An 11,567-nucleotide genomic window follows, 5' to 3' on the forward strand; every position below is an offset into this window, starting at 1 on the left:
TACTAGGTCCTTCAACTTGAATCCCTCTATTTAATAACTCTCCAGATGAGGGCTCGGTCAGGGCTCCCAGCTCTAGCTAATCTCACACAGAAATAGATCTTCTTTCTGTCGTCCTTTCTTTTGCATGCGTGTGTATGTGGCTTGCTGTTCTGGCCATATGCATGTATTACTGTCATGTTGAGTGTATTGCTGGCTCTCTGCTCTCTCTGATATTAATACTAATTCCCCACAGTTCAGAAACAGCACTGATGGCAATTAGCATGTAGCGCCACAACAGAGAACGAATAGCACTGATGGCTAATTAGCATTTAGCATTTCACCATTGAAAACAAGTACCAGTGATGGGTAGGCTAATTACCATTTAGCTTCACTATTTGACGTACCACAGAGCAAGCCACAGACATTCACATAGCCTACTAAACACCCACATACACAATTTGGCGGACGCTTAGGCAGAATTCTACCAAACATAACTTCTCCCATACTCAGCCACCACCCCCCGCTGTTTGTGTGTGTGTTTGTGTTTGTYTGGTACTTTAGTTTCAGTCTCTTTGGCCTACTTAGATGTGTTGTAAGTAGCACAGTGAGCAGCCCCTCTCCCTGTAGACACAGCTGAATAATACACACACATACACACCAACACACACACTCGCTCTGGAACAACTTGCTGGACAATGTGACGATGTGTGTTTATGTGTGAGAGAGAGCTCATCTTGGTAATGACTTTGATACTATTATACTGCGGTGTAGGGACCACAAACATGTGTGTGTGTGTGTGTGTGGTGTGTGTGTGTGTGTGTGTGTGTGTGTGTGTGTGTGTGTGTGTGTGTGTGTGTGTGTGTGTGTGTGTGTGTGTGTGTGTGTGTGTGTGTGTGTGTGTGTGTGTGTGTGTGTGTGTGTCTGTACTATTATTCCAGGCATTAGGAGGCACATGTATAGCCTGGTATGTGAGCCTATGGGCCAATGGAGAGCTGCTCAGAATACATTGTCTTGATTTCTCTCTTCCCTTCTTTCTCTCTCTCTTTAAGTGTGTGTGTGTGTGTTGTGTTGTGTGTGTGGTGTGTGTGTGTGTGTGTGTTGTGGGTGGTGGTGGTGCGGTGCGTGCGTGCGTGCGTGCGTATGACGTGTGTGGCGTGCGTGCGTGTGTCAGGAGGTTGGCTTTGTGACTTAGATTGACAGGAGTGCTCCTTATTATAGCCCAGACTGAAGTGTATGTGTGTCTCTCAGTATGCTGTCCCTGTCCTTCTCCCTGCTCTCTCGCTTTCTCCTGGTATCCCACCCCCTCACCCCTCCTCCACTTTAAGCAATAACAGTAGTTTAATCTCATCTCTCTCTCCTCTTCTCATCCCCCTCTCTCTCTCCTGCAGCATAATTTAGATCCAATGAATACCTAATGACCCAGAATCCTACCTGAAATCCCTTCACCCTCTTCCCTCTCAACTTCCTCTCTTCTCCTCTCCTTTCCTTCTCTCCTCCCATCTCACCTCCTATCCTCTGAAACATGAATTAAGGATTGCGGCTTTAAGCAACTGCATTTAATAAATACATTTTCACATAACGCTAGGCTATTTGCTGTTGAATCATTTTTCAAAAGGTTAAAGTTCCAATCTCACTGGATTAGGCTGGCTTCACATGCTCGTGGGAAATAGGAAACTGGGAAGTGCGAAGTGGGAAATCCAAAATGATTGTGTTCAAGTGCTTTTGAAGTCAATTCTTCAACCAGTAAGATTTGATCTAGCTTGATACGCTTTCTAACATTGCTAATAATAAAGTTAGCTAGCGTGCTTACATTGACAATATGGTCAGACCKGCCACATTATCCATATTGATAAGGTTGTGTAATTATCAAAAACAGATTTGTGGTCATCTTTTGGTTGGTTGAAAAGGTTAAAGGTCAGTGGTGAAACATCACAACTCGGCATCTCGGTTAACAACATTTTCTCWGTTTTACACTTGAAATTCCAATTTGGAGGGTCTTTCAAGTGAAATTTCCCACTGCGAACTAGGAGCTTCCGATAACTCCGATAGCATGTGAGCGCGGCATTAGCCTATAAATACCTGTGTTGGCTATTTTTATTGTGGGAATTTAAACGCCACTCTAAAATCCCTTGTAACACGAAGTATTGCCTTTCGACACATCATTTTATTTCAAAATAAAATAATAAGCTTTTAACGATTAAACATACAATGATGCCACAACACTCCCAAGCTTCACGTGGGAAATTGGCATGAACTAACGCCGCGTTCACTTGCTATCAGAGTTATCAGCTCCTTCCTCTTTCATGGTACTGTATATTGGCATTCGCACAATTTATTGTGCATGCCGCCACCTACTGTGTGGGATGGAAAGTAAATAAATAAAAATAAGTAAATAAACTAAATCAAACTACTGTTCTGTTAAAAATAAAATAGATCTGATCTCTACACAGGCTCAAGGAGAGCATGGGTCTTCCGTCACCAGTAACTCTTTAAGTCTAACGATGGAAACTGCCGATGTCCCAAAAACRTTTCTGCCGCAGCCACATTAATGTCCAGTTTCTTTGACTTCTTTGGCAGTTGAGCCATAGAGTTGCCCGTTAAAGGAGATGACTCTGCTCCGATGTTCAAAGCATGATACTTCTGTTGTGTGGATTCTTTTGAGGCCCACTGCAATTTTCCTCTGTTTTTCAGAATTAAAATGTATCAAAATAAGACTCGAAAGATTCCACTTTTCCCAGCGCATGCTTCATAATCTTTGACACCTCAAACTGGTCTCCCAGATATCCATCCTTAATCTTTTCATGTATGAGATCTAAATATCTCTAACGGTCGTCCCAGTGAGAGTTTTTATGCGRGTGATGTCATAATGCACTCATTGTTCCAAAATGTGATTGTTAAGCAACAGGACAGTTAACCCACGCTGCCATCGAACCAAGGCACGCTGCCTGCTAATTATCTATATATTACGTTTTAACATGTCAATTCTAAATTATTTTCTAACAAGTTTTATTTTCTAACAACAGTTTGAATTGAGGTGTGTTCCGCCTCCTCATTAATTCACATAAGAAATAGCCCATTTCACTCTTGCAAACAATTTATGTTTGAGGCTTTACTGAGCCGGATAAACTTCTCTGTCTTCGACAAGAGCCCAAGCACTTCTCCAGTGTTTCCCCAGATCAAGTATTCAGACATTTCCGCATCTCTAGTCAGAACAGGCCTTGCACAAACTTTTCCCCCCTGGCACATTTTCTGGCTTTGTTTTCCATACAAATAATAACTTTGGACATGTATGCGTTCCTATCAAAGTAAGTGCCTTATTTTCTGTATATCATGCTGTTGTTTCTACTGTAACATACCTTATGTTTGCATGGAGCATAATGTATTTACTGTTTTATTCACATTTTCAAGTATTGGTGAGAAATCAGTGCATTCCAATTCTTGCATAAATTGTAATGGACACATATGTGTGTAAAATACTTTTTAAAAGGTTGTATTGATTATGATGAGCGAATGCTAAGCTATTTGCCAGCTATATGTGGCACCATGTTAGTTGACATCATACAATGCATTCTGGTTGTCACTCAAGCGTCTGTCAGACCAAAGATTTTATAACAAAACGAGATGACGAGATGGTTCACTCGACTGACTTATTGTGCTTTCAAGACAATTGGGAACTCTGAAAAATACGAGGTCAAATCATGACGTCAGTGATCTTCAGGTCGGAAAGTGGAGCACTAGAAAGAGGCCCGAGTTCCCGAGTTGGAATTCCTGTCACGCCCTGACCTTAGAGATCCTTTTTATGTCTCTATTTTGGTTTGGTCAGGGCGTGAGTTGGAGTGGGCATTCTATGTCTGGTGTTCTATGTTTTCTTTTCTGTGTGTTTGGCCGGGTGTGGTTCTCAATCAGAGGCAGCTGTCTATCGTTGTCTCTGATTGAGAACCATAATTAGGTAGCCTTTTTCCACCTGTTTGTTGTGGGTAGTTGTTTTCTGTCTTTGTGTCTGCACCAGAAAAAAACTGTTTCGTGTTGGTCTATTTTTGTTATTTTGTCTTAGTGTTCTGAGTTAATTAAATAATCATGAACATGTACCACACTGCGTTTTGGTCACCTTCTTCCCAGGACGATCGTTACAATTACGAGTTGGATGACCGTTCAAAACTATTTTTCCCAGTCGGAGCTTGTTTTTTCCATAGTTCCCAGTTGTCTTGAATGTGTAAGAAGTTTGAGATTTCTGAGTTTCCAGTTCCCAGTTGTTTTGAACGTGGCATCAGATTGTAACTATGGTCCCTCAGGGTTGCCAGCTCAGAACCCCTTTCCAGGAGTTTTATTTAGCTTATGAACTTCTTCTGTCTGTCCCCGATTTATTGATAAATCCCCCATTATAGTAATATTTTCTACATCATATCCCCCCACGATACCTTCCCTAATTTCTACCCTCCATGGACTTGAAACCCCCCCACATACAAACCCCCTAAAATGGTTTCCTCCAAATCTGGCGACCCTGTTAAGCATTCACGCTACGGTTAGGCTAGGCAGTAGGTTTGTATTTGGGGTGATGATCTGTGAGGTGATAACATTTCATTTGCTGTAAACGACTTGTCAAGTCATGTGCTCCGGTTCTTGTATACACTGTAACAAGTACATCGAAGATTTGTAAAATGCTGAAAAGTGACCAAACTAAGTTCATATTTTTCAGGCTAGGGGCGCAGCCATCTTTGACTTTGACTTTGTTTATTTGTGTTTTATGCTGCATTCAAAACAACTGGGAACTTGGAGAAATACGAGGTCAAATCGTGATGTCAGTGATCTTCAGGTCAGAAAGTCAGAGCTCTAYAAAGAGGCCAGAGTTCCCGAGTTGGAATTCCCAGTCGGAGCTCGTTTTTTTCCGAGTTCCCAGTTGTTTTGAATGCACTGAAGTCGTAAGTCTGAGATTTCTGAGTTCCAAGTTCTGAGCTCCCAGTTGTTTTGAACGAGTCATAGTAGTGAATGGCATTCTGGGATTAGGGAGTTTTCTCTTGTCAAACATAAACAAACATGGCTGCCATCATAAAGAATTTAGCAGCATTTAGCTTAGATGACATGACACACATCTCTTTTCTAAACAATATTACATTTCTCCCTTGTGCTCACCAGAGATGTGGTACATTGTAAACAAGTCTAGCTTTTAGGTCGCTAACTTATGTTTTGTATTTTGTCAACGCAACCTGTTATTTAGATTGGTTTATGAAATGAGTTTGGCTGTGGATGTGTTCCGTGTGATGCTTGGATGATGAAGTTCACATTTATATTTTATAATAAAAGMTGAGGTTGAGGAATAAAGTTGTGAAGACCTTTATTTCCCATCAGTACAAAACATTGTTTAGATGCTTTGCAGACGCATATGTTGTACCATACATTGTGTTGCTACTGTTCCAATCACGTATTTGCGATGGTACACTGCAGGGACCACTTTACAATGATCACAAATGTGTGATCGTACGCCTCAGAGGGTTAATCAACAAARGCATTCCAACAAGAAACAAATCCTTTCCCGACATACACGAAGACCTCCACTCCAGTTTCAGATCATTTTGTTTTTGTTCCATTCTTTGACACTACTGTAGCCCATTCATCTTCACCCACTTTGCTCAGCGCGCTGCTTGACTCATCCTCTGCATCCACTTCCTCCATCTTGACACCCTGAACCCACAGTGGGAAATATAACTTGAACGACCCTCCAAGTCAGATTTAAGTGGGAAACTCAGAGAAAATGTTGCTACCTGAGTTGTCGAGTTGTGACGTTTCACCACTGACCTTTTGCCTTTTCAACCAAAAGGTGACAACAAATCCGTTTTTGACTATTTCAACCTTATGGAGAATGTAGCTAGTTTGATCATATATCAATGTTAGGTGAGCTAGCTAACTTTATTATTAGCAATGTTAGTTAGCTTATCAAGCTAAATGAATGAGTGTTCACGTGCCTTTGAAGACGGAGCAATTCTTCGATCAATAAGATTTTAGCTTATCAATCTACCTAAAATCTTACTGGCTGAAGGTGAACGTAACAGGTGAACTCAACACATTCATGTCAGACTTAAAGCCAATTTAAGCTTGATCTGCAAAGACGAAAATGAGTTTGAACTCCTGGAAAGACAATGGGGATAGATACAGTAAGGAGGTCAATGGAATGCAGACTGTGGGGGATAGAACGCTGGATTGGTGCACATTGAACAAATCTGATCTAACAAAGTGGATATTCGTCAAATCCGTCAGGTTTGATGCATTGTAACAGGCCCACAATGTGGTTCCTAAAATACAATTTGGATATATTTGGCTGTTATTGCTGCATAACATTTAGAAGTTGTCCCTTTTCAGGTTTAGAAGAAGTGACTCCCATTCGTAWAAGCTGGTAGCGTAGCTACAGTAGCATACAGACATCGGTGGTGGTAGTCTAAGTCGTTTCTAACTGTAATGCAGTTGATTGATGACGATGACATGAACATGTATTGGGGTTGACATCTGTACAGCATTATACTCCAATTTMACCTCAACATAGTGTGAAATACCCATATAAACGGGCAATGGGGAGAWTCGGGATGGAGATGCAGGTGGGAAAACGGTGCAGACTTTTTCCTTCCTGCCATCTTGGCTGAGCTCCTATGTCAAGCACCYGGAAACGGACTCCAACATCTCAGAYCAAGTAAGGTCTTGTCTTTTTGTTRAGCCAGTTGCTTGTAATTAGCTGGATGGCTATAGAGATTAGCCCTGAATCACGACGAGTGATGCGGTGCAGACCAATGTATTGGATGTGTATGACAGCTCCTCAAAGCACAAGAAGTATGAATTCTCTGACTTCCATGGAGGCTGAATCTCAGTAAATGCTGTACCTCCACTGTAAACCAAATTGTCAGTAATTCAATCATTCGGATTTGAACTCTGCAGGTGGCTAATGCCTCCTGCTCGTAGCCCCAATCGCTGGATAATATGGCTTAGTATGTGGAAGGTAAGGAGCAAAACTGTTAATTCATTAATTCGAGGAGTAGGCAAATCGGTGTCAATGCACACGCTGACGGACAGTAAGAGTCAATATTGGGAACTGAAGGGAAGTAGGGAACATCACGAGGAACGTTCGGTCAGGGTCAGTTTGTTCAGGCCAGCCCAGGGCTTACTATTGACATCTATGTGTGTGTGCGTGTGCGTGCGTGCGTGCGTGTGTGCGTGTGTGGGCCAGTGACTGGCAGTCAAGTCAATATGACATATGAATATTGCAGCAGGCATTCTCTCCTGGCTGCTTCAATTATTCATCAAGCCATTCTTGCTCTGAGACCAGACCACTGTCTGCACCGGCACAACATCTCCTCTCTCCCTTCACTGTTTAATATACTCAAGAAAGCAATAGAGAGAGAAAGAGATAAAGAATGGAGAAAGACAAAGAGAGAGAGTGTGCACCTCCCAAACCGACTGCCTCCCATTAGCACCTCCTCACACTCCTCACAATAGAACAACAACATAACAGTGCTACAGCCCACTAATCACCCTCTCTCCATTCACTGCTTAGAGAGAGAGAGAGAGAGAGAGAGAGACTGACAGAGAGAGGCAGAACCACATATAAATTAAGTGCTACAGGCGACGATGGAAGTTGAATCACCTCTGTGACATCATTCCCCAGGTGTCCTTGGTGATGAGTTACAACGTGACACTGTTCTCAAATCTGTTACCTTGGAGATTAGATTCTGTTGCCGTGCCTCCTCATGCCCTTGGGCTGTAGGTGTGTGTGGTGCGTCTGTGTGTGAGAGAGAGCGTGTGTGTGTGTGTGAGAGACTGACAGGCCAAGGCAGTGTTGGGGTCACCAGAGACCCTCCCCAGCTGCCAAGCTGCCCTGCAGAGAGACACCAACAKAACCCTTCAGGACTAAACTGAGCCATCTGCCCACCTCACACACATACACACACGCACACACACACCTGTCCACAGTCTCAGGGCCGACCTTGTCAAGCAGAGAAAGTTATCAAGAGCAGCACCTCTCCCCTCCTTCCTAACATTAGCATCTGTTCCACCCCTGAGTGTGGGTGTGTGTGTATGTGTCGGTATGTGTGTACACACGCTTGCATAAGCGTTACTCCTGTGGGAGTAGTAGGTGATACATCAGGTACATTTGCACCGGGAATGTTCACTCTGCTGAACAATAGATAGTTGTGTATGTGTGTTATGTTTTACTATTCTTGTGGGGACCAGAAGCCCTCACAAAGATAGTACAACAAGGAAAATTCAGACAAGTGGGGACATTACACCGGTCCCCACTAGGAAAAAGGCTATTTTAGACTTAGGGGTTAGGGTGGTTAGGAGTTATGGTTAGGGGTTTTAGTTTAAGTTTAGGGGGGGGGGGTTGTGGTGGGTCTCCTCCAAGAAACCTACTGGAGAAATACTAATAGAGCAATTCTTCCATAACCTGTTGGTAAGTAGGATTGGATTCTGAATAGAAGATCCAGCGCTTCTGCCCTTTTCTAGGGATCACAATATATGGTCTATACTTGGCATGTCAGTTTCTCCTTTACGGMTGGCACAAATTGGTATATGGGYGAGGGGAATGGGRGGGGTATATGCAAATTAAATACTTGTTTACTATAGTGTGATGGAAAATGTTATGTTTGTGCTTTTCTAATAACCCATTTCTGTGTTCATGCAAGTCACTGATTGAACGTGCCTGGGAGGAATCCTCACTATCATTATTTGTCAATTTGGCAGTATGCCCAGAACCTTGTTTTGAGAATGAAAGGGATATCTCAGTTTCAAGGTCTCTGTAAGGACCGATGCTGGAGTAGAGAAACATGTACGGGYAGTCAACATTTAATAAGGAACAGACATGGAACAGGACAGGAACAGCGTCAGCACACGGGTAACCCAACGACATACGACAATTAATCCTGAAGCGGGGAACAGGGCTTGGGAACAGACAGATATAGGGTAAGTAATGACACAGGTGATTGAGTCCAGGTGAGACCAATAATTGCTGATGAGCGTGACGGAGGAAGGCAGGTGTGCATAATGATGGTGGCAGGAGTGCGTAATGCTGGGGAGCCTGGCGCCGTTGAGCGCCAGGGAGGGGTGGATCAGCTTAATATTGCGGAAAGATTGTTGCTTCCATCAAAGTAATTGTCAGCATGACAGTCTTAGCTTGGAGAGAAGAAGCCCTGTGAGTTATTGGTTGGTCACATGCATGAAGCAAAACATTAATTCTGAATAATGAATAAGCTAAATCATGCAAATATAACTTGTCTGTGTAAGCAGTATATAAGAGAACTAACGGGACTGCCCCGGTGGAGCTCCTGGCTGACATGTGTACATGGTGTATTGAGTTGGTTGGAACCTCTCCAGCGCGCTGACTATAAAGGCTGATTTTTAAAATATTGACTTCAGGTGTCCCTGGTGGTAATTTCGATGACATGGTGTTGAATTTCCATGACAATAGTTTTAAAAATGTAGTGTTTTTGTGGACTGTAGTGTTTTTGCAGATATTTCTGTAGTATTTACTATAGAACCCTACAGTATACTACAAAAGTCTATACCAAGTACTACACATGATCGAGGGATACTACAGTGTGTAGTATAGTGTTCTACAGTATACTACAGTTTAATACAGAATTATGTAGTAAGTACTGTAGTAGATCGAGGGATACTACAGTGTGTATATGTGTTCTACAGTATACTACAGTTTAATACAAGAATTAATGTAGTAAAGTACTGTAGTATTATTTTTCATGTGGGTAGTGGTTAAGGGAAATATGAATTAGGAATTGTTTGGTACCCACAAGGATGTAAACAAACGGCTTGTGTGTGTGTGTGTGTGGGGGGGGGGGGGGGGGGGGGGGCAGAGAAGAGGAAGTTTGGTCAGAAATATTATTTTCCTTTAAATGTCTGGGCTGACAGGCTGGTGTGGAGTAATAAGACCAGACCCCTTTTATTGGTCTGTAAGCTACTCCTCTCCCTGTGTGTGTGTGTGTGTGTGCTGTGAAGTGCCTGCCTGCCTGCCTCGCTGCTCGTGTGTCGTGTGTGTGTGTGAGAGAGAGTGACTTGGTCCTGTAATACTGTTGTTCTCTGCTGTGTTAGCACTTTTCTCGGGAACATGGAGTACAGGCAGAGGACGGACAGAGGAAGAGGAAAGAGAGAGAGAGAGAAGGAGAGAGAGAGAGAGAGGAGAGAGAGGAGTGCTGGCATACGAGCTCCCTCATCAGAGCTGCACATTAGGTCCCTCGGGCCTCTACTGGAGCTCAGCCAGAATTCCGCAGCAACTCTTCTCTTCTCTCTCTCTCTCTATCTCTCTCTCTCTCTTTCTCTCTCTCTCTCTTCTCCTCTCTCTCTCTCTTCTCTCTCTCTCTCTCTCTCTTCTTCTCTCTCTCTCTCTTCTCTCTGCTCTCTCTCTCTCTCTCTCTCTCGTCCTCTCTGCTCCTAGAATCAGAAGAAGAGTTTAGGACACTCACTTCCACGCTGAGCGTTTCACTCTTTCACCTCCATAAGGCCTCTCTTTTTCCGCTTACCTCTCCCTCACCAGTTCCTTATTCGTTCCTCTTCTCCTTTACCTCCTTCATGCTCTTCTGACTCTGCCTCTTGTGATCTTGTTTGCAGATTGAAAATGGACACATTGGTATAAGGCTACTGGTTCTTAGGCCAGGGGAACTGAGCTGGATCACTGACTACAGTAAAGACACACTGCTAGACTGAGCCTATTCCTACTGCAAATGTCTCTCTGTTCTGAGAGAGAGGGAAGGAGGAGAGAGGAGAGAGAGAGAGAGCGAGGGGAAGAGTTTCAGACTGAACTAACAGCTTTTTAAAAAGCACTTTGTAAACATTGCTACAGCTGCTACCAATGGCAGATTGTGAAATGAGAGGTGTGAGGGTTACTGTAAGTGCTTGTAAACACACACACGCGCGCACACACACCATAAACACACACACAAAACACACACACACACATCACACAACACACACACACACACACACCAGCTTACACACCAAACATCACACACACACCACACACACACACACACACACACACACACACGACTACACATCACCAACATACACACACACACAACACACACACACAACACACACACACACACACACACAACACACAGACACAACACACAGCCCAGAGGCTCTCTTTCTGAACCGGATGTGTAAGCGGGCATAAGGAAAAAGGTGGGATTGTCGAATAAAGCTGCTTTGTTGATGGCGTGAATGTGAGGAGTGAGGCGAGGATTGTGAGCATGTGTGCTTTATATATGATACCTTTTTCTTCTTACTGGCTGCTTGTGAAACTGCTGCAATGCTCTCTTACTGCGACATAATACGACACTAACATGTTAATGAGTCTTACTTTTGGAGTTAATAATAGTTGATAAGGTTGCTCTGAAAATAAGCTGTGGGTTGCTCACACGAGCAGGATACACAACATCAAACAAGTGTGTTCCTAAATTATTTTTATAGCTTTTAATATGAACTGGGAAGCAACAGAAACTAAGCATGTCAGCTTCACGGCTTTAACCCTTTTTCAGCCATGGCAGGCACAGAAGAGAATTGGGATACTGTTTTGTGTGTGTTGTGTGTGA

General features: G+C 43.2%; 1 pseudogene; it reads right to left on the reverse strand.

Annotated features, from left to right (window-relative positions):
• Positions 1-8,349: 8,349 nt before the first annotated feature.
• Positions 8,350-8,400, reverse strand: LOC111972414 (U7 small nuclear RNA; annotated as a pseudogene).
• Between the last annotated feature and the right edge of the window lie 3,167 nt (positions 8,401-11,567).

Source organism: Salvelinus sp. IW2-2015, linkage group LG13 (assembly GCF_002910315.2).
Source record: "Salvelinus sp. IW2-2015 linkage group LG13, ASM291031v2, whole genome shotgun sequence".
NCBI lineage: Eukaryota > Metazoa > Chordata > Actinopteri > Salmoniformes > Salmonidae > Salvelinus > Salvelinus sp. IW2-2015.